Raw genomic sequence first — 20110 nt, forward strand, 5'->3', positions numbered from 1 at the left:
AACCTCTCAAAATCAAGAATAATCTGCAGACTTTATAACCTATCCCATTTTATTATATTTGTTCGTTTGTTTCTCTTATCTTCATTCTTGATACTTTTTTTTTCCTCCTCCAATTTGGCCGATTAACTCTCTACCGGTCTTACTCTCTCCTCTCCTTGAACTACACTACCCATAAGTGTTACATCTCCCATTATCTTTTCTCTTCTCTTCCTTTCTCTCTATGAGGGTTGCACTCCAAAACCCTTAACTCTCTCTCTCTCTCCTTTCTTTTTTCTTCTTTTAGTGGTTCCCTCTTTTTTTCTCTCTCTCTCTCTTTCTTTTCTCCCTCTATATTAGTTTCTTCCTTTCTCCTTTACATCTCCTCTCACTCAAACCTCAATAACAAACAAATTATCTTATCTGGGACTCAAACTTATGTTTGTGGCATTCTGGGGGGTTTTTACTTCACCTTTTTAACTTACTAGCAGTGCTCCCATCCCTGGCTCTCCATATTATCTAGTTCTTGTTCCACTAAATACAATAGTAATTTTTTAATTTGTCCCCCCATTTTTCCGTTTTCCTCTTAATCCTCTCATCATAACTCTTAGACAACCAACACCTAAAAGCAAATCATTTTATTCTTGACCCAAATTTTTTCCTTATTTGCTTTTTGTGGGTCCATACGCTCTTTTTTTCTTCTTCTTCTTCTTTTTTCTTTTTTTTTTTTTTTGTTTGCCCCTTTATTACTTTTCCCCAATTCAGGCCCTCCATCACAGGCATTGTTTGTTATAATTCAAAGTCCACCACAAGATTTTATCAAGAAAGAGGGGAGAGGAGAGGAGAGGAAAAAAGGAGGGGGGGAATAATTTCCTTTTTTTTTTTTTTTTTTAATTTTTATTTTATTTTATTTTTCTTTATTTCATTATTAATTTTTTTAAAAAAAAACAACTTTTTTCGATTTTTTTAAATTATTTTTTTAAACTTTTTATTCTTTATTAAATCTCATTAATACTATCAACAAAACCACCCTCAGATGCCATTAAGGAAGAGAAAATCGAATATCATGGATACGAAAGAAAGAGAGGTAACACAGCTAGATGAGGAAAAATCTATGGAGAAAAAATTTAATATATTGGAAACCTTGGAGCTAAATGACAGAGAATTCAAGATAGAAATCCTAAAAATCCTCCGAGATATACAAGAAAACACAGAAAGGCAATTTAGGGAGCTCAGAAAACAACTCAATGAACACAAAGAATATATGTCCAAGGAAATTGAAACTATAAAAACAAATCAAACAGAGATGAAAAACTCAATTCACGAGCTGAAAAACGAAGTAACAAGCTTAGCTAATAGAACAGGTCAGATAGAAGAGAGGATTAGTGAAATAGAAGACAAGCAACTTGAGGCACAACAGAGAGAAGAAGAAAGAGACTCAAAAATTAAAAAAAATGAGATAGCCCTACAAGAATTATCTGACTCCATCAAAAAGAATAACATAAGAATAATAGGTATATCAGAGGGAGAAGAGAGAGAAAATGGAATGGAGAACATACTCAAACAAATAATAGATGAGAACTTCCCAAGCCTGTGGAAAGAACTAAAGCCTCAAGTTCAAGAAGCAAACAGAACTCCAAGTTTTCTTAACCCCAACAAACCTACTCCAAGGCATATCATAATGAAATTGACACAAACCAACAGCAAAGAAAAAATTCTCAAGGCAGCCAGGAAAAAGAAGAATACAACATATAAAGGAAGGCCCATTAGATTATCATCAGATTTCTCAGCAGAAACTCTACAAGCTAGAAGAGAATGGACCCCAATATTTAAAGTCCTGAAAGAGAGGAACTTTCAGCCACGAATACTATACCCATCAAAGCTATCCTTCAAATATGAAGGAGAAATAAAAACATTCACAGATACAGAAAAGATGAGGGAATTTATCATCAGAAAACCCCCACTCCAGGAATTACTAAAGGGGGTTCTCCAATCAGATACAAAGAACAAAAAAAAACAGAGCCACAAGTAAAAGCTCCAAGAAGAACACAATAAAACCAAATTTAAACTGTGACAACAACAAAAAGAAAGGGGGGGAGAAGATGGAGATTAACAGTAGCAAAGGACGATGGAGTGCAAAAGTACTCACAAAATAGTTTGCTACAATGAACAGGGTAGGGACCCTTTTCATTATTCAAAGGTAACCACCATTGAAAAAACCACCACAGAAGCACATGAGATAAAAAAGATAGCAACAGTGGAAAGATGTATGGAATACAACCAAATAAAAACAAAAGATAGAAAAACAAAAGAGAAGGATCAAACAAGACACAAAACTAACAGAAAGCAAGATATAAAATGGCAATAGGGAACCCACAAGTATCAATAATTACACTAAATGTAAACGGATTAAACTCACCAATAAAAAGGCACAGAGTAGCAGAATGGATTAAAAAAGAAAATCCAACTGTATGCTGCCTACAGGAAACTCATCTAAGTAACAAGGATAAAAACAAATTCAAAGTGAAAGGCTGGAAAACAATACTCCAAGCAAATAACATCCAAAAAAAAGCAGGTGTAGCAATACTCATATCGGATAATGCTGACTACAAGACAGGAAAAGTACTCAGAGACAAAAATGGCCATTTCATAATGGCTAAGGGGACACTGAATCAAGAAGACATAACAATTCTTAATATATATGCACCAAACCAAGGAGCACCAAAATATATAAGACAGCTACTTATTGATCTTAAAACAAAAACTGACAAAAACACAATCATACTTGGAGACCTCAATACACCGCTGACGGCTCTAGATCGGTCATCCAAACAGAGAATCAACAAAGACATAATGGCCTTAAACAAAACACTAGAGCACCTGGATATGATAGACATCTACAGGACATTTCATCCCAAAGTGACTGAGTATACATTTTTCTCCAGTGTACATGGATCATTCTCAAGAATTGACCATATGTTGGGCCACAAAAACAACATCAGCAAATTCAGAAAAATTGAAGTTGTACCAAGCATATTTTCTGATCATAAAGCCTTGAAACTAGAATTCAACTGCAAAAAAGAGGAAAAAAATCCCACAAAAATGTGGAAACTAAACAACATACTTTTAAAAAATGAATGGGTCAAAGAAGAAATAAGTGCAGAGATCAAAAGATATATACAGACTAATGAAAATGACAATACGACATATCAGAATCTATGGGATGCAGCAAAAGCAGTGATAAGAGGGAAGTTCATATCACTTCAGGCATATATGAACAAACAAGAGAGAGCCCAAGTGAACCACTTAACTTCCCACCTTAAGGAACTAGAAAAAGAAGAACAAAGACAACCCAAAACCAGCCAAAGAAAGGAGATAATAAAAATCAGAGCAGAAATAAATGAATTAGAGAACAGAAAAACTATAGAAAAAATTAATAGAACAAGGAGCTGGTTCTTTGAAAAGATCAACAAAATTGACAAACCCTTGGCAAGACTTACCAAGGAAAAAAGAGAAAGAACTCATATAAACAAAATCCAAAATGAAAGAGGAGAAATCACCACGGACACTGTAGATATACAAAGAATTATTGTAGAATACTATGAAAAACTTTATGCCACTAAATTCAACAACCTAGAAGAAATGGATAAATTCCTAGAAAAATACAACCTTCCTAGACTGAGTCAAGAAGAAGCAGAAAGCCTAAACAGACCTATCAGTAGAGAAGAAATAGAAAAAACCATTAAAAACCTCCCCAAAAATAAAAGTCCAGGCCCTGACGGCTATACCAGCGAATTTTATCAAACATTCAAAGAAGACTTGGTTCCTATTCTACTCAAAGTCTTCCAAAAAATTGAAGAAGAAGCAATACTTCCAAACACATTTTACGAAGCCAACATAACCCTCATACCAAAACCAGGCAAGGATGGCACAAAAAAAGAAAACTACAGACCAGTATCTCTAATGAATACAGATGCTAAAATTCTAAACAAAATACTAGCAAATCGAATACAACAACATATTAAAAAAATAATACATCATGATCAAGTGGGATTCATCCCAGAATCTCAAGGATGGTTCAACATACGTAAAACGGTTAATGTAATACACCATATCAACAAAACAAAGAACAAAAACCACATGATCTTATCAATAGACGCAGAAAAGGCTTTCGATGAAATACAACACAATTTTATGTTTAAGACTCTCAACAAAATGGGTATAGAAGGAAAATATCTCAACATGATAAAGGCCATATATGATAAACCATCAGCTAACATCATATTAAATGGCACTAAACTGAAGGCTTCCCCCCTTAAATCAGGAACAAGACAGGGTTGTCCACTCTCTCCACTCTTATTTAATGTGGTACTAGAGGTTCTAGCCAGAGCAATCAGACAAGACAAAGAAATAAAAGGCATCCATATCGGAAAAGAAGAAGTAAAGGTATCACTTTTTGCAGATGATATGATACTATACATCGAAAACCCCAAAGAATCCACAAAAAGACTACTAGAAACAATAAGCCAATACAGTAAGGTCGCAGGATACAAAATTAACATACAGAAGTCAATAGCCTTTCTATATGCCAACAATGAAACAACTGAGAAGGAACTCAAAAGAACAATCCCCTTCACGATTGCAACAAAAAAAATAAAATACTTAGGAATAAACATAACAAAGAATGTAAAGGACTTATATAATGAAAACTATAAACCATTGTTAAGGGAAATAGAAAAAGATATAATGAGATGGAAGAATATACCTTGTTCTTGGCTAGGAAGAATAAATATAATCAAGATGGCTATATTACCCAAAGCAATATACAAATTTAATGCAATTCCCATCAAACTTCCAATGACATTTTTTAAAGAAATAGAGCAAAAAATCATCAGATTTATATGGAACTATAAAAAACCCCAAATAGCCAAAGCAATCCTAAAGAAAAAGAATGAAGCTGGGGGCATTTCAATACCTGACTTCAAACTCTATTATAGGGCCACGACAATCAAAACAGCATGGTATTGGCAGAAAAATAGACACTCAGACCAATGGAACAGAATAGAAAGTCCAGAAATAAAACCACATATATATAGTCAAATAATTTTTGATAAAGGGGCCAACAACACACAATGGAGAAAAGAAAGCCTCTTCAATAAATGGTGCTGGGAAAACTGGAAAGCCATATGCAAAAGAATGAAACTGGACTACAGTCTCTCCCCCTGTACAAAAATTAACTCAAAATGGATCAAAGATCTAAACATAAGACCTGAAACAATTAAGTACATAGAAGAAGACATAGGTACTCAACTCAGGGACCTGGGTTTTAAAGAGCATTTTATGAATTTGACTCCAATGGCAAGAGAAGTGAAGGCAAAAATTAATGAATGGGACTACATCAGACTAAGAAGTTTTTGCTCAGCAAGAGAAACTGATAACAAAATAAACAGAAAGCCAACTAAATGGGAAATGATTTTTTCAAACGACAGCTCAGATAAGGGCCTAATATCCAAAATATACAAAGAACTCATAAAACTCAACAACAAACAAACAAACAATCCAATAAAAAAATGGGAAGAGGATATGAATAGACACTTCTCCCAGGAAGAAATACAAATGGCCAACAGATATATGAAAAGATGCTCATCTTCTTTAGCTATTAGAGAAATGCAAATCAAAACGGCAATGAGATACCACCTCACACCTGTTCGATTAGCTGTTATTAGCAAGTCAGGTAACAGCAAATGTTGGAGAGGCTGTGGAGAAAAAGGAACCCTCATACACTGTTGGTGGGAATGTAAAGTAGTACAACCATTATGGAAGAAAGTATGGTGGTTCCTCAAAAAACTGAAAATAGAACTACCTTATGACCCAGCAATCCCTCTACTGGGTATATATCCCAAAAACTCAGAAACATTGATACATAAAGACACATGCAGCCCCATGTTTATTGCAGCATTGTTCACAGTGGCCAGGACATGGAAACAACCAAAAAGCCCATCAATAGATGACTGGATAAAGAAGATGTGGCACATATACACTATGGAATACTACTCAGCCATAAGAAATAATGACATCGGAACATTTACAGCAAAATGGTGGGATCTTGATAACATGATACGAAGCGAAATAAGTAAATCAGAAAAAAACAGGAACTGTATTATTCCATACGTAGGTGGGACATAATAGTGAAACTAAGAGACATTTACAAGAGTGTGGTGGTTAGGGGGGGGGGGGGAGGGGGGAATGGGAGAGGGATAGGGGGTGGGGAGGGGCACAAAGAAAACAAGATAGAAGGTGACAGAGGACAATCTGACTTTGGGTGGTGGGTATGCAACATAATTGAACGACAAGATAACCTGGACTTGTTATCTTTGAATATATGTATCCTGATTTATTGATGTCACCCCATTAAAAAAAATAAAATTATATAAAATAAATAAAAAAAAAAAAATTTAGTGGTGAAAGGAATGAAATGATTTTGCACATGGTGTGGCTCGCTGTTAGGGAGAAGCCTATAGTAGTGGTGTGAGAAAGATTCAGAGGTCATTTGGTTGGGTACCAGGCCCTCACCTTCGTAGCTGGTTAGGAGAGGCTGGAATAGTAAGAAGAGTCACAAGCACAGGGCTCCTTTAAAGTCCACTTAAGGTGTTATCAAAGGCCTGTCTGGCCTGACTGGTGGTGGTGCAGTGGATAGAACATCAACAACATCTCAGGTTCAAAACTCCAAGGTCACTGGCTTAAGCGTGGGTCCATCCAGTTTGAGCGCAGACTTGCCAACTTGAGTGCAGGATCACGGGCTTGAGTATGGGATCATAGACATGAACCCATGGTCGCTTGCTTGAGCCCAAAGGTTGCTGGTTTGAAGTTCAAGGTCATTGGCTTAAGTCCAAGGTCACTGGCTCGACTTGAGCCGCCCCCAATCAGGGCACGTATGAGAAGCAATCAACGAACAATGAAAGTGACATGACTACAAGTTAATGCTTCTCATCTCTCTCCCTTCCTGTCTTTCTCTCAAAAAAAAGAAAAGAAAAGAAAAGAAAAAAGGCCTCTTTGGATCTCTTCCCGCCATATCCCACCACCCCAGCCACCTGTATCAGAGAAAACATGGGCTCTAGGGGCATTGGGACCGGACCTAAGTCTTTCTGTTCTGGAGGCTTGGATTTAAGTCCCTGTATCAGAGAAAACATGGGCTCTAGGGGCATTGGGACCGGACATAAGTGTTTCTGTTCTGGAGGCTTGGATTTAAGTCCCTGCCATGCCACTAACTTAGCTGGATGTTTTTGTTTTTTGTTTTGGGGGTTTGGTTTTTTTTGTATTTTTCTGAAGTTGGAAATGGGGAGGCAGTCAGACAGACTCCCGCATGTGCCCGACCGGGATCTACCCGGCATGCCCACCAGGGGGCGATGCTCTGCCCATCTGAGGTGTTGCTCTGTTGCAACCAGAGCCATTCTAGCGCCTAAGGCAGAGGCCATGGAGCCATCCTCAGTGCCCAGGCCAACTTTGCTCCAATGGAGCCTTGGCTGCGGGAGGGGAAGAGAGAGACAGAGAGGAAGGAGAGGGGGACGGGTGGAGAAGCAGATGGGCACCTTTCCTGTGTGCCCTGGCCGGGAATCAAACCTGGGACTCCTGCACACCAGGCCGACACTCTACCACTGAGCCAACCAGCCAGGGCCCTTAGCTGGATGGTTTTAATACTTTAAACTCTTAGCCTTGGTTTCTATTTTGGGGAAATGGAAATTTATTAATCTATCCAACAAATATTTATTGATTGTATGCCAGGCAGTATTCTATGGTATTGGTATTGTCTATATCAGGGGTCCCCAAACTTTTTACACAGGGGGCCAGTTCACTGTCCCTCAGACCATTGGAGGGCCAGACTATAAAAAAAACTATGAACAAATCCCTATGCACACTGCACAGATCTTATTTTAAAGTAAAAAAAACAAAACGGGAACAAATACAATATTTAAAATAAAGAACAAGTAAATTTAAATCAACCAACTGACCAATATTTCAATGGGAAGTATGCTCCTCTCACTGACCACCAATGAAAGAGGTGCCCCTTCTGGAAGTGTGGCGGGGGCCGGATAAATGGCCTCAGGGGGCCGCATGTGGCCCGCGGGCCGTAGTTTGGGGACCCCTGGTCTATATAATAGAAAACAAGCCCTGGCCAGTTGGCTCAGTGGTAGAGCATTGGCCCAGCATGTGGAAGTGCCAGGTTCAATTCCCAGTCAGGGCACAAAGGAGAATTGACCATCTGCTTCTCCCCTCCATCCACCTCCTCCCTTCTTCTCTCTCTCTCTTCTCCTTCTGCATCCATAGCTCAAATGCTCGAGCAAGTTGGGCCTGGGTGCTGAGGATGGCTCCATGGCCTTGCCTCAGGTGCTAAAATAGCTCAGTTGCCAAGCAACAGAGCATTGGCCCCAGATGGGCAGAGCATCTCAGGGTAGGGGGCTTGCAGGAGTCTGTCTCTTTGCCTCTCACTTAATAAGGAAAAAAAAAAAAGAAAGAAAACAAGATAGATAATAGTCCTTTCCTTCCAAGAGAGCACAATGCATTGAAGGTAAACAAACTTCTTCCAAGAAACAGGCCTGGCCTCATTACGGTAATAGTGGTGAGAGCTGTCTCTGCCAGGCCCTGCACTAAGTGCTTCCATGTATGAACTCCTACAGTCCTCACAGCAGCCCTGTGACCCAGCAGAGCCAGGTTAGCTACATGCACCTCTAGGCTTCCACAGCCCTCCAGCACAAGTCTTTTTTTTTTTTTTTTTTTTCTTTTTTTTTTTCTGAAGCTGGAAACAGGGAGAGACAGTCAGACAGACTCCCGCATGCCCCCGACCGGGATCCACCCGGCACGCCCACCATGGGGCGACGCTCTGCCCACCAGGGGGCGATGCTCTGCCCATCCTGGACGTCGCCATGTTGCGACCAGAGCCACTCTAGCGCCTGGGGCAGAGGCCACAGAGCCATCCCCAGCGCCCGGGCCATCTTTGCTCCAATGGAGCCTTGGCTGCGGGAGGGGAAGAGAGAGACAGAGAGGAAAGCGCGGCGGAGGGGTGGAGAAGCAAATGGGCGCTTCTCCTTTGTGCCCTGGCCGGGAATCGAACCCAGGTCCTCCGCACGCTAGGCCGACGCTCTACCGCTGAGCCAACCGGCCAGGGCTCCAGCACAAGTCTTTAAAATCACTTTCCGCCTAACCAATTGGTGGCGCAGTGGATAGAGCATTGGACTGGGATGCCAAGGACCCAGGTTCGAGACCCCAAGGTCGCCAGTTTGAGTGCGGGCTCATCTGGTTTGAGCAAAAAGCTCACCAGCTTGAACCCAAGGTCACTGGCTCAAGCAAGGGGTTACTTGGTCTGCTGAAGGCCCGCGGTCAAGGCACATATAAGAAAGCAATCAATGAACAACTAAGGTGTCATAATGCGCAACAAAAAACTAATGATTGATGCTTCTCATCTCTCCGTTCTTGTCTGTCTGTCCCTGTCTATCCCTCCCTCTGATTCTCTCTCTATCTCTGTAAAAAAAAAAATAGTCGGCCCTGGCTGGTTGGCTCAGTGGTAGAGCATCGACCTGGCGTGCAGGAGTCCCGGATTCGATTCCCGGCCAGGGCACACGGGAGAAGCGCTCATCTGCTTCTCCACCCCTCCCCCTCTCCTTTCTCTCTGTCTCTCTCTTCCCCTCCCACAGCCGAGGCTCCATTGGAGCAAAGTTGGCCTGGGCACTGAGGATGGCTCCATGGCCTCTGCCTCAGGCACTAGAATGGCTCTGGTTTCAACAGAGCAACACCCCAGATGGGCAGAGCATCGCCCCCTGGTGGGCGTGCCGGGTGGATCCCGGTCGGGCTCATGCGGGAGTCTGTCTGACTGCCTCCCCATTTCCAACTTCAGAAAAATACAAAAAAAAAAATAAAAGTCATTATTTGTATCATGGGGCCTTAGCTCCTAACCAAAACAAATAAGTTTCTGGGCAACACTCCCAGGCTTGCAGTTCCCGTCCAGGAAATTTGGATCCTAAAGGGAGGAATGCGAGAGAAAACAGGGGAGGTAAATTCTGGGACTCCCCTAAACCTTTCCCCTTTTCCACCTCTCCTTTAGTCTTAGCCTCACTACCAAACAAACATGTCCACTGACCTGCCTCCCTTTCCATCTCACCTGAGTAGAATAAGCTCTCACCTACCATCATCAATAGGTTCTGCAACTTTTAGCAAAATGATGAATAATGAAACCAATTTCACTGTAGGCTAATTGATATAAACAAGAGTTAAGTTCATACAGCATCTCATCAATGTTATGACAAAACGACACTGAACAAAGTAACATTAATTGCCTGACCAGGCGGTGGCGCAGTGGATAGAGTGTTGGACTGGGATGTGGAAGACCCAGGTTCGAGACCCCAAGGTCACCAGCTTGAGCGTGGGCTCATCTGGTTTGAGCAAAAGCTCACCAGCTTGAGCCCAAGGTCACTGGCTCGAGCAAGGGGTTACTTGGTCTGCTGAAGGCCCGCGGTCAAGGCACATATGAGAAAGCAATCAATGAACAATTAAGGTGTTGCAACACACAACAAAAAACTAATGATTGATGCTTCTCATCTCTCTGTTTCTGTCTGTCTGTCCTTGTCTATCCCTCTCTCTGTCTCTAAAAAAAAAAAAAGGAACATTAATTGAGGACCTGCTGTACTATGTCAAATGCCATTTATTCAAGCCATGTTATCCTTTCCCTGCTCCTTCCCCACATCATCCTACATTTCCCTTTCACAGTGTACTCACCCTGGGTCTCTTCCCAACATCTGCTCCATGTCCTGATATTTGGTTTGAAGAGCCTCTTTCTTTTCTTTCTTTCTTTCTTCCTTTCTTTCTTCCTTTCTTTCTTCCTTCCTTTCTTTCTTTCTTTCTTTCTTTCTTTCTTTCTTTCTTTCTTTCTTTCTTTCTCTCTTTCTTTCATTCTTTCTTTTAGCGAGAGAGATAGAGAGAGGGACATACAGGGACAGACAGACAGGGAGGGGGATGAGAAGCATCAACTCATAGTTGCAGCACTTTAGTTGTTCATTGATTTCTTCTCATACGTGCCTTGGTCAGGGTGCTCCAGCGCCAAGGCAGTGACCCCTTGGTCAAGCCAGCGACCTTGAGTTCAAGTCAGCGACCATGGGGTTGTGTCTATGATCCCTCACTCAAGTTGGTTACCCCATGCTCAAGCTGGTAAGCCCACGCTCAAGCTGGATGAGTCCACTCAAACCAGCAACCTCAGGTTTTGAACTTGGGTCCTCAGCATCCCAGCTCAATGCTCTATCCACTATGCCACTGCTTAGTCAGGTGAGGGGGCATTTTCTTTGCAGAAGAACATGTAAGCTATAAAGAACCTGATGTGTTCTGGGAATCACAGATGGTGGTGTTGTGTTTAGTCTGTAGAGTGAGGTTGGAAGCAGTGGTAGATGAGAACAGGGGCAGGAAGCAGTTTTGGTAGAAAATTTTGTCCCGTAGGCCATGGAAGCCATTGGAGAATTCTTCACAGGTTGGAACTCACTCTTTTTCCACTCAGGGTTTCTCACTTATATTCCTTCCCCCCTCTCTCCTCACCTCCCACCCGCGCCCACCATCCCTTTGGCTAATAGCAAAATCTTTATTTTTAATTTTTACTTATTGATTTTAGAAATAGCGGAAGGGTGAGAGAGAGAGGGAAGAATATCTATCTGTTCCTGTATTATGTCCTGACCTGGGATCGAACTGGCAACCTCTGCACTTTTGGAAAAAACTTTAACCAACCAAGCTATCAGGCCCAGGCACATAGCAAAATCTTAATAACACCAAAGAGTTATTGAGAACCTTCACTGGGTAAACTTTCTGTTCACATTACTGCATTTCAACCTTTCAGCACTTATGAGGTAGGCATTATTATTACTGTCTCCATTTCACAGGTGAGAAAAATGGCTCCAGCAAGTGATTTGCCCTAAGTTACAAATCAAGGAAGAAGCAGAGCCCATTTTCTTAACCATTACACTAATTGATCACATCCTCTATCCTTTTCCAAATCTTTCCTCTGGAGGAAAATGTTATAGATATCTGTAAGAGGCCTTTGAGGTCTGGAGACAGGAATAGGGAAGAGTAAACGCAGAGATTGGACAATGGTGGAGGAGGAATTTCCATGTTCTGACAGTGCCCATCTCATCCAGCCTTGCTCACCTTTGTGCTTAGCAGGAGGTCCCTCTCTATCTCCCCACCCCCTGTCTTGGTTCACTCGCTTCCTCCAGTTCCCACATCCTCCTTCACATCCTTGGATACTGTTTGCCTTTATCTTAGAGGTTCTGTATTTGTTCAGAAAATGCTTGGAAGCCCTGGCCGGTTGGCTCAGTGGTAGAGCGGCGGCCTGGCGTGCAGGAGTCCCGGGTTCGATTCCCGGCCAGGGCACACAGGAGAGGCACCCATCTGCTTCTCAACCCCTCCCCCTCTCCTTCCTCTCTGTCTCTCTCTTCCCCTCCCGCAGCCAAGGCTCCATTGGAGCAGAGTTGGCCCAGGCGCTAAGGATGGCTCTATGGCCTCTGCCTCAGGCGCTAGAATGGCTCTGGTTGCAACAGAGTGGCGCCTCAGATGGGCAGAGCATCGCCCCCTGGTGGGCGTGCTGGGTGGATCCCCGTCAGGCGCATGTGGGAGTCTGTCTGACTGCCTCCTCGTTTCCAACTTCAGAAAAATACAGAAAAAAAAAGAAAATGCCTGGATAGACCAGTACTCTCTGGCAGCCCTCCAAATATAAGTATTTGTAGAGGATGGCCTCCGCTGGCCTCCCCCAATTCTAACAAAAGAGATCTGGCCAAAGAAAGAAGAAAAAAAAATTAAAAGAAAGTAAAAAAAAATAAAAATAAACAAAAGAGATCTGGCCTAACCCTGGGATTCCAAGGTTCTGCAGCAAAGGTTAGCTCCTTCCAACCTCATCTCCAACTACTACCCCTATGCCCTCTCACAAGCTAAAAATACATAACCACATATGCTTCCCAGGACAAGCCAAGTTCTTGAAACCTTTGCGTATGCGTTTCTCTCTCTGGAATGCCAATATCCTTTCTGTCCCAAGTCACCAGGAAAACTAATTATGCTTAGTCTTTTTTTTTTTTTTTTTTTGCATTTTTCTGAAGCTGGAAACAGGGAGAGACAGTCAGACGGACTCCCGCATGCGCCCGACCGGGATCCACCCGGCACGCCCACCAGGGGCGAAGCTCTGCCCACCAGGGGGCGATGCTCTGCCCATCCTGGGCGTTGCCATGTTGCGACCAGAGCCACTCTAGCGCCTGAGGCAGAGGCCACAGAGCCATCCCCAGCGCCCGGGCCATCTTTGCTCCAATGGAGCCTTGGCTGCGGGAGGGGAAGAGAGAGACAGAGAGGAAAGCGTGGCGGAGGGGTGGAGAAGCAAATGGGAGCTTCTCCTGTGTGCCCTGGCCGGGAATCGAACCCGGGTCCTCCGCACGCTAGGCCGACGCTCTACCGCTGAGCCAACCGGCCAGGGCCATTATGCTTAGTCTTGACTCAAACATGACCTCTAGCCTTACTGATGTTATCATTCAGGCTGTCATTTCTCACCTGAACTACTCCCTCACTGGTCTCTAGATGCCAGTCTAGCTCTACACCATCTATTTTCCACACTGCACCCAGAATAATCTTTGTAAAATACAAACTTGATCTTATCACTTCCCTTCTTAAAACTTGTCAGTGGTAAAAAAAAATAAAAGAAAAGAAAATAACCTGTCAGTAGTTTCCCATGCCCTCAAGGTAAAGGCATAACTTCTTAACCTGACTCTGGAGCTTGTTCACCCCATCCCCACCCACATCTCTCACTTCCCCTCTTCCCACCCGCCCACCACTCTGGTGGTACTCGTCAGATTTTCAGACACTGTTTGTTATTCAGTTCCTTGAAACTCAACTTTACATGATGTTCCCTTAGCTTGGCACTCTTTTCCCCTCCTTTCCCCCCAGTTGACTTCTACTAACCTTTCAGGCAGGTCTCAGCCTGAACTCACTTTACCATGGTGCTTTCAAGAACCTACCAGACAGGGTGAGCTGACTCTGCTTTCTGCCACCACTGCCCATTATTTTATTTCCCCTAGAATGGCATTAATCCTGTTTGTTTCTAACTTTTTGTTTACTCCCACACCCAACGGGGAGCCTACCTTATTTCCTGTATAACCCAGAGGCTAATAGTGGTGGGTTCTCCGTGAACAATTGTTAAACAGTGAGTGAACAAAGCCTTCCCTGTCTTCAGAGTGTAGATTCAGGCACACGCTCCAGCTTCTACCACCATCATCCTCATAATCACTATTCTGGATTGTAGGTGATTGCTTCTCTGAGTGTCCCTCTCTTTATGGACTGGGATGGTACCTTTAATGTTTGTACGCCAGTGCTAATACAGAGTTTAGCATTTATCCTTCCATCTATCTCTCTCTCTCTCTCACACACACACACACACACACACACAAAGAGAGAGAGAGACCTCCTCTGGGTCACAAAGAGAGAGAGAGAAGAAAGAGAGACAGGGACAAACAGACATTAAGAGAGAGAGATGCAAAGCATCAACTCATAGCTGCAACACTTTAGTTGTTGATTGATTGCTTCTCATGCATGCCTTAACTGGGGCACTCCAGCCAAGCCAGTGACCTGACCCTTTGCTCAAGCCAGCAACCTTGGGATCGTGTTTATGATCCCATGTTCAAGCCGGCGACCCCACTCTCAAGCTGGTGAGCCCACACTCAAGCCGGCAACCTTAGGGTTTCCAACCTGGATCCTCAGCATCCCAAGTCAATGTTCTATCCACTGTACCACCACCTGGTCAGGCCCATCTCTCATTTTTAACAATTATTTATTGAGTACTAGAGACTGTGAATTCAACAGTAAATGAGGTAGAAAGGGCCCTCTCTGCCTTCAAGCTCACATTCTAGGGGCATAGATAGATGCCTAGTGAGCAGGAGGTTTGGTGAATCTCAGTCCTACTGGGATGACCCTGAGGACATTCCTTCCCAGGGTTACAAACCAAGGAGCATGCACTCAGGGGAAAAAGAGTATATATGGTCTTGGTGACTTCTGGTCCTCCCTCTATCTGGGTCTCCTTGGAAGTAGCCATCAAGTAGCAGTAGCAGGGGCCTGACCTGTGGTGGCGCAGTGTATAAAGTGTTGACCTGGAAATGCTGAGGTCACTGGTTCGAAACCCTGGGCTTGCCTGGTCAAGGCACATATGGGAGTTGATGCTTCCAGCTCCTCCCCCCTGTCTCTCTCTCCTCTCTCTCTCTCTCTCTCTCTCCTCTCTAAAAAAAAATAAATTAATTAAAGTAGCAGTAGCAGGGAGGAAGGAAATGAAGATGGGAAGGCAGGCCTAGTGGAAAAGATCAGAGTCCCTAAAGACAGACAATGGTGTTGCATACAGCCCAGTGCCAACGAGCACTTGGTCAACATAGTGTGGTAACTGGGTTTCTTCTTTACCCTGGGGCAGAGAAAGAGAGACCCACAGAGGGAAAGACATAATTGGACAGATATGACAGAGGAAAAAGGAAGGAGAGAAAAAGTAGAACAGAGAGGAGGAATCAGAAATACAAAGAAAGGGAAGGAGATTGAGGCACAAGTGGAAGACCTGAGGAACTGAACCCTGACTGTGTTGCTGGGAGGCAGCTCTGGGTATAGCCCCTCATCAGGGTCACTGAGTAAAAAGAAAAAAAAAGAGTATTTAATTTTTAATTTTGAGCACTTGGTATTCCCTAATTGGTTTTCAGAGCCCCCTGATTCCACAAATTGTCTTTGGTGCCATCTGGCCACCTCAGGAGGCTTCCACCAGGGACCTGCCAGCCTCCAAACCAGGATATAGTCCGTGTAGACCTTCGTGAGTAAGGGACAAGCAACAATGAAAACACAGTCATTCTGGCAAAAGCAACCTCTGATTTTCATCTCTCTCAGAAAAGATTATATAAAAGACCCTGTGTTTGCCACGTTTCCTAACTGGGTCTCCAGGCTCTGCTCTATGAGATACTGGCCCAACAATACACAATCTGCAAGCACAGTGCAGAAACTTCCCTGAGCTGGGAGCTGGGGAGGCAGGCCCTCACCACCCAGGAGCCTCCTGATGCCCAGCACAAGCCTGAGTTCCTAATAGGGCTGCTGCTCATGCCAGCAGCCTCAGCGGCTCGCTCCTGAGGCTGCGATGCCATCTGCTGCTCAACTTGAGAAACTAGCTGACTCTGGTTGCACAACCAAGGCCGAGACTGGCTGGAGTTGGGCAAGGGGCCCACGTAGGTCTGAGGAGAGCTATGTCTTTGTCTCTGGACAAACCCAGTAGTGGGCCCCAGGGATAGAGCAAATGTTCTGTTCCCTGTTATCATTCTCCTTACACTAGGCAGAATGCCTTTCATTCACGGAAAAGGTCCCCTCCCACATAGTACAAGGATTTATCTATGTGATCAATAAAATATGACTGAAGTAAAGGTTGTGTAACTTCCAAGATTAGATTATAGAAGACACTGGCTTTCTTCTCTCTTTCTCACATACACATTACTCATTCTGGGAGAAGCCAGTTGCCATACCAGGAAACCCCAATGGAGAGGCCAATGTGGTAAGGAACTGAGTCCTCTGACAGTAGCCTCAAGAGTGAGGTTGGAGGCAGATCTTCCAGCCTCAGGCAAGCCTTCAGATGACTGAAGCCCTAGCAGACAACCTGACTGCAACCTCATGAGTGCTCTGAGCCAGCTCAGCTGAGATGCTCCCAGTTCCTGACTCTCAGAAACTGGGTGAGATAAACATTTATAGTTTGGGGTAATTTGTTATGGAAAAACATAATAAACTCTCATGGTATTATTACATCATGACATAGCATCTGCATTTATATCACTTTTTGTTCTTATGAAATATGGCATCTGGATCCCACCCTCTCCATCTTTAACCTCATCTTTTATCATCCCACCCTCTCCTTGGCTCAGCCTCATGGTAGACTCACTCCTGCCTCAGGACCTTTGAACTTGCTTTTCTCTCCCCTGGAGTCCCTCCCCAGCTACCCCTAAATCTCTGCATGGTCACTCCCTTATCTCCTTCAGGTCTTTCTTCACATGTAGCCTTTTCAGTATGGCTTTCCTTGACCCCCTGCACCCTTATACTGTAACTCCCACATCTGCCTATCCTTTTCTCTACTTTTTTTTTTATTCTTAGCCCTTATGATTATATAACATACATAATAAAATACAGTTTACACAATTGTCTTATAATATCTATCTCCTCCACTAGAATGGAATAAGTTCTATGAAGGTAAGAATTTGTGTTCTTGTCTATTTTTGTCACTGCTCTATCCCCAGCACCTGGAATAATAATAAGCACATAATAGATGTGTAATATATACAGGTATTTAGTATGTAGGGAAAAAATTAATGTCATAATTCACCAACTATAGTAGGCATGCCTTCCATATCATATATTCCATGCTATATTATGATGTCACATATATATTATATTTAAATCAGTGCAAGGCAGTACAGAGAGACTAGAGTCATAAATGAGACTGGCTTTGTCACTTGCTGGCTAGCTATGTTACTATGAGCCAACCATGTAACTTCTCTGAGCCTCAGCTTTACTCATCTGTAAAGTGAGGTTGTTATGACTTCCTTGTCCTATCATAGGGCATTTGTAGAAATCAAATAATGTTAAAGTATTTTTTTAAATTCTAACACATGAGGCTGACCGGTGTTGTCACAGTGGATAGAGTGTTGACCTGGGGTGCTGAGGATCCAGATTCAAAATCCCGAGGTCACCAGCTTGAGCATAGGCTCATCTGGCTTCAATGCAGACTCACCAGTTTGAGCGTGGAGTCGCCGGCTTGAATATGGAATCATCACCATGATCCCAAGGTCATTTGCTTGAGCAAGGGGTCACTGATTTGGCTAGAGCCACACACCCCCCCCCCCAGTCAAGGCATGTATGAGAAGCAATCAATAAACAACTAAAGTGCCACATTCTCATCTCTCTCCCTTCCTGTCTCTCCTTCCCTATCTCTCTCTCTCTCTCTAAAAAAAAAAAAAAAAAAAAAGCCTAAAAGCCTAGTATGTGATGTGTTTCTGAAATGAGTTCCAAAGACCATGTCCTAGAATTAAGACTGGTGGGGGGAAAAAAGATCAAAGAGGTCTGGGAACTGTGGGTTCCTATTTCTGATGACCCCTCAGACATTTACAATTTACATTAGCACATGAAAGGCTCTGAAAATCCTTCAGGAAAGGTCTTCCCTCAACATACTTGACTATATTTGGAGAAACACTGCTGTCTAAAAGAGCATTGCCTTTGTTATCAGGAGAGTACTTTAGATCAAGAAGGAATTCTAAATTTCTTCAAACAGAAACCTCAGTGGAGGTGGGCGATTGTAAAGCCAGGAGCCACGGCCAGTATCACAGCAGCCTTCTGGCCTATGCAGGTTCGCACTGGATTCGGACAGTCGGTAAAGAAACAGTGGAGTCAAAAGCAGATGGGCTGTCATCTTTAATTCTAGCTTGCACCCGGCGGGCAAGTAAAAATACACACTGGGCTCCCAAACCCACTCACATTCAGTGCTCACAAAGCCACTGACTTATCCGAGTTTCCTAGAATCAAAGGTTTCTAGCTCACCAGCCTTATTCTCCTCAGTTCCCCATCTCCTTCCTTCTCCCTGCATAAACTGCACAAACTGGCCTCTCACTCAACACTCCGCCATCTTGGCTGCTTCTCCTGGCCTCCTCCACGTGGTCTCCTTCTGCTCTTTGCTCTGCTCTCTCCTCTAATGTCAGGAACCAAGAGAGCAAGTTCCCACTTCGTCCCCATTTTATAGTGTAGAAATCCAAACTCTTAATCCAATATACCAAATAGGGAAGTCTCCAATACAGTCACCCTCTGAGGCATGATAGGATTGTACCAACCCACATCAAAAATGGGTGGGAAAGGCTTAATCCCAAAACCAAGCCCCATGCTACAAGGATTCTCAACACACATTAATATCACCTGGGCAACGGCCTCTTTAACAAAGTGAGCATAATACATTTTATCTGCCAAACAGCGATGAAATCCAACAGCTAACGTGGAGATTGGGAGAAGGGAGAAAAACAGAGCAGGACTGAGACGGAGGAGGATAAAGAGGAGAAAAAGGAAAAGGAGGCAAAAGAGAAGAGAGAAGGGAAACCTAAAACAAAGAAAGAAAGAAGAAAGAAAAATGATGGTAGAAGGAAAAAGGACAACTAAACTTCCCTTTGAAAAGAACTCTGGGCCTGACCTGTGGTGGCGCAGTGGGATAAAGCGTCAACCTGGAACACTGAGGTCGCCGGTTTGAAACCTTGGGCTTGCCTGGTCAAGGCGCATATGGGAGTTGATGCTTCCTGCTCCTCCCCCTTCTCTCTCTGTCTCTCTCTCTCACTCCTCTCTCTCTAAAAAATCAATAAATAAAATATAAAAAAAAAAAAAAAAAAGAAAAGAAAAGAACTCTGGGCCTGACCTGTGGTGGCGCAGTGGATAAAGTGTCAACCTGGAAATGCTGAGGTTGTCGGTTCAAAACCCTGGGCTTGCCTGATCAAGGCACATATGGGAGTTGATGCTTTCTGCTCCTCCCCCCTTCTCTCTCTCTCTCTCTCCCCCCTCTCTATAATAAATAAATAAAATCTTTAAAAAAAAAAAAAAAAGAAAGAAAAGAACTCTGCACAACAAAGACAACCTGAAATTTCCCAGTGGTGGGGGTAAGGTTGGGAATCCAGGCATACTGGTGCTGCCCGCTGAGCTAGTTTATTCCTTTGACTGTTGCCTCTGCCAATTTCCGCAGCTGGAGCTCAGCCTTCCTTTTCAGCTTCAAAGAACCTCTGATTGAAGAGATTTCTTTATGAGGGAGGAGAAATCAGGTAAACCAAATCAGCAGCTTCTCAATTTAGTGTACTTATTAAATGCCTGAAATGGCAGCTGCCATTTTTTGTTTTCTTGTGAGCAATAAGCCTTCCTGGCAGCATTCATCTCCCCAGAGTATGCTTGGCTTGGAAAAGGAAGAGGAATAGCAATTCCTCCCACAAAAATTCTCTAGGGTAAATGGGACGTGTAAAGGTTGGCAGATTCAATCTCAAGGTAGGCCCAGTCTAAACAGATACTCTTAGAAAAGAAGATTCTGTAGCTCTCTCTGGCATCC

General features: G+C 43.3%; 1 protein-coding gene across 1 annotated transcript in view; it reads right to left on the bottom strand.

Moving 5' to 3' along the window:
* Positions 1 to 19456, bottom strand: part of SIL1 (SIL1 nucleotide exchange factor) — a 349165-nt gene extending 329709 nt beyond the window's left edge. The window contains exon 1 of the mRNA XM_066343118.1: positions 19436 to 19456. The gene's annotated coding sequence lies outside the window, so the exon portion shown is untranslated. The remainder of the gene's footprint in view (positions 1 to 19435) is intronic.
* Between the last annotated feature and the right edge of the window lie 654 nt (positions 19457 to 20110).

This window comes from Saccopteryx leptura, chromosome 6, assembly GCF_036850995.1.
Source record: "Saccopteryx leptura isolate mSacLep1 chromosome 6, mSacLep1_pri_phased_curated, whole genome shotgun sequence".
Lineage (NCBI taxonomy): Eukaryota > Metazoa > Chordata > Mammalia > Chiroptera > Emballonuridae > Saccopteryx > Saccopteryx leptura.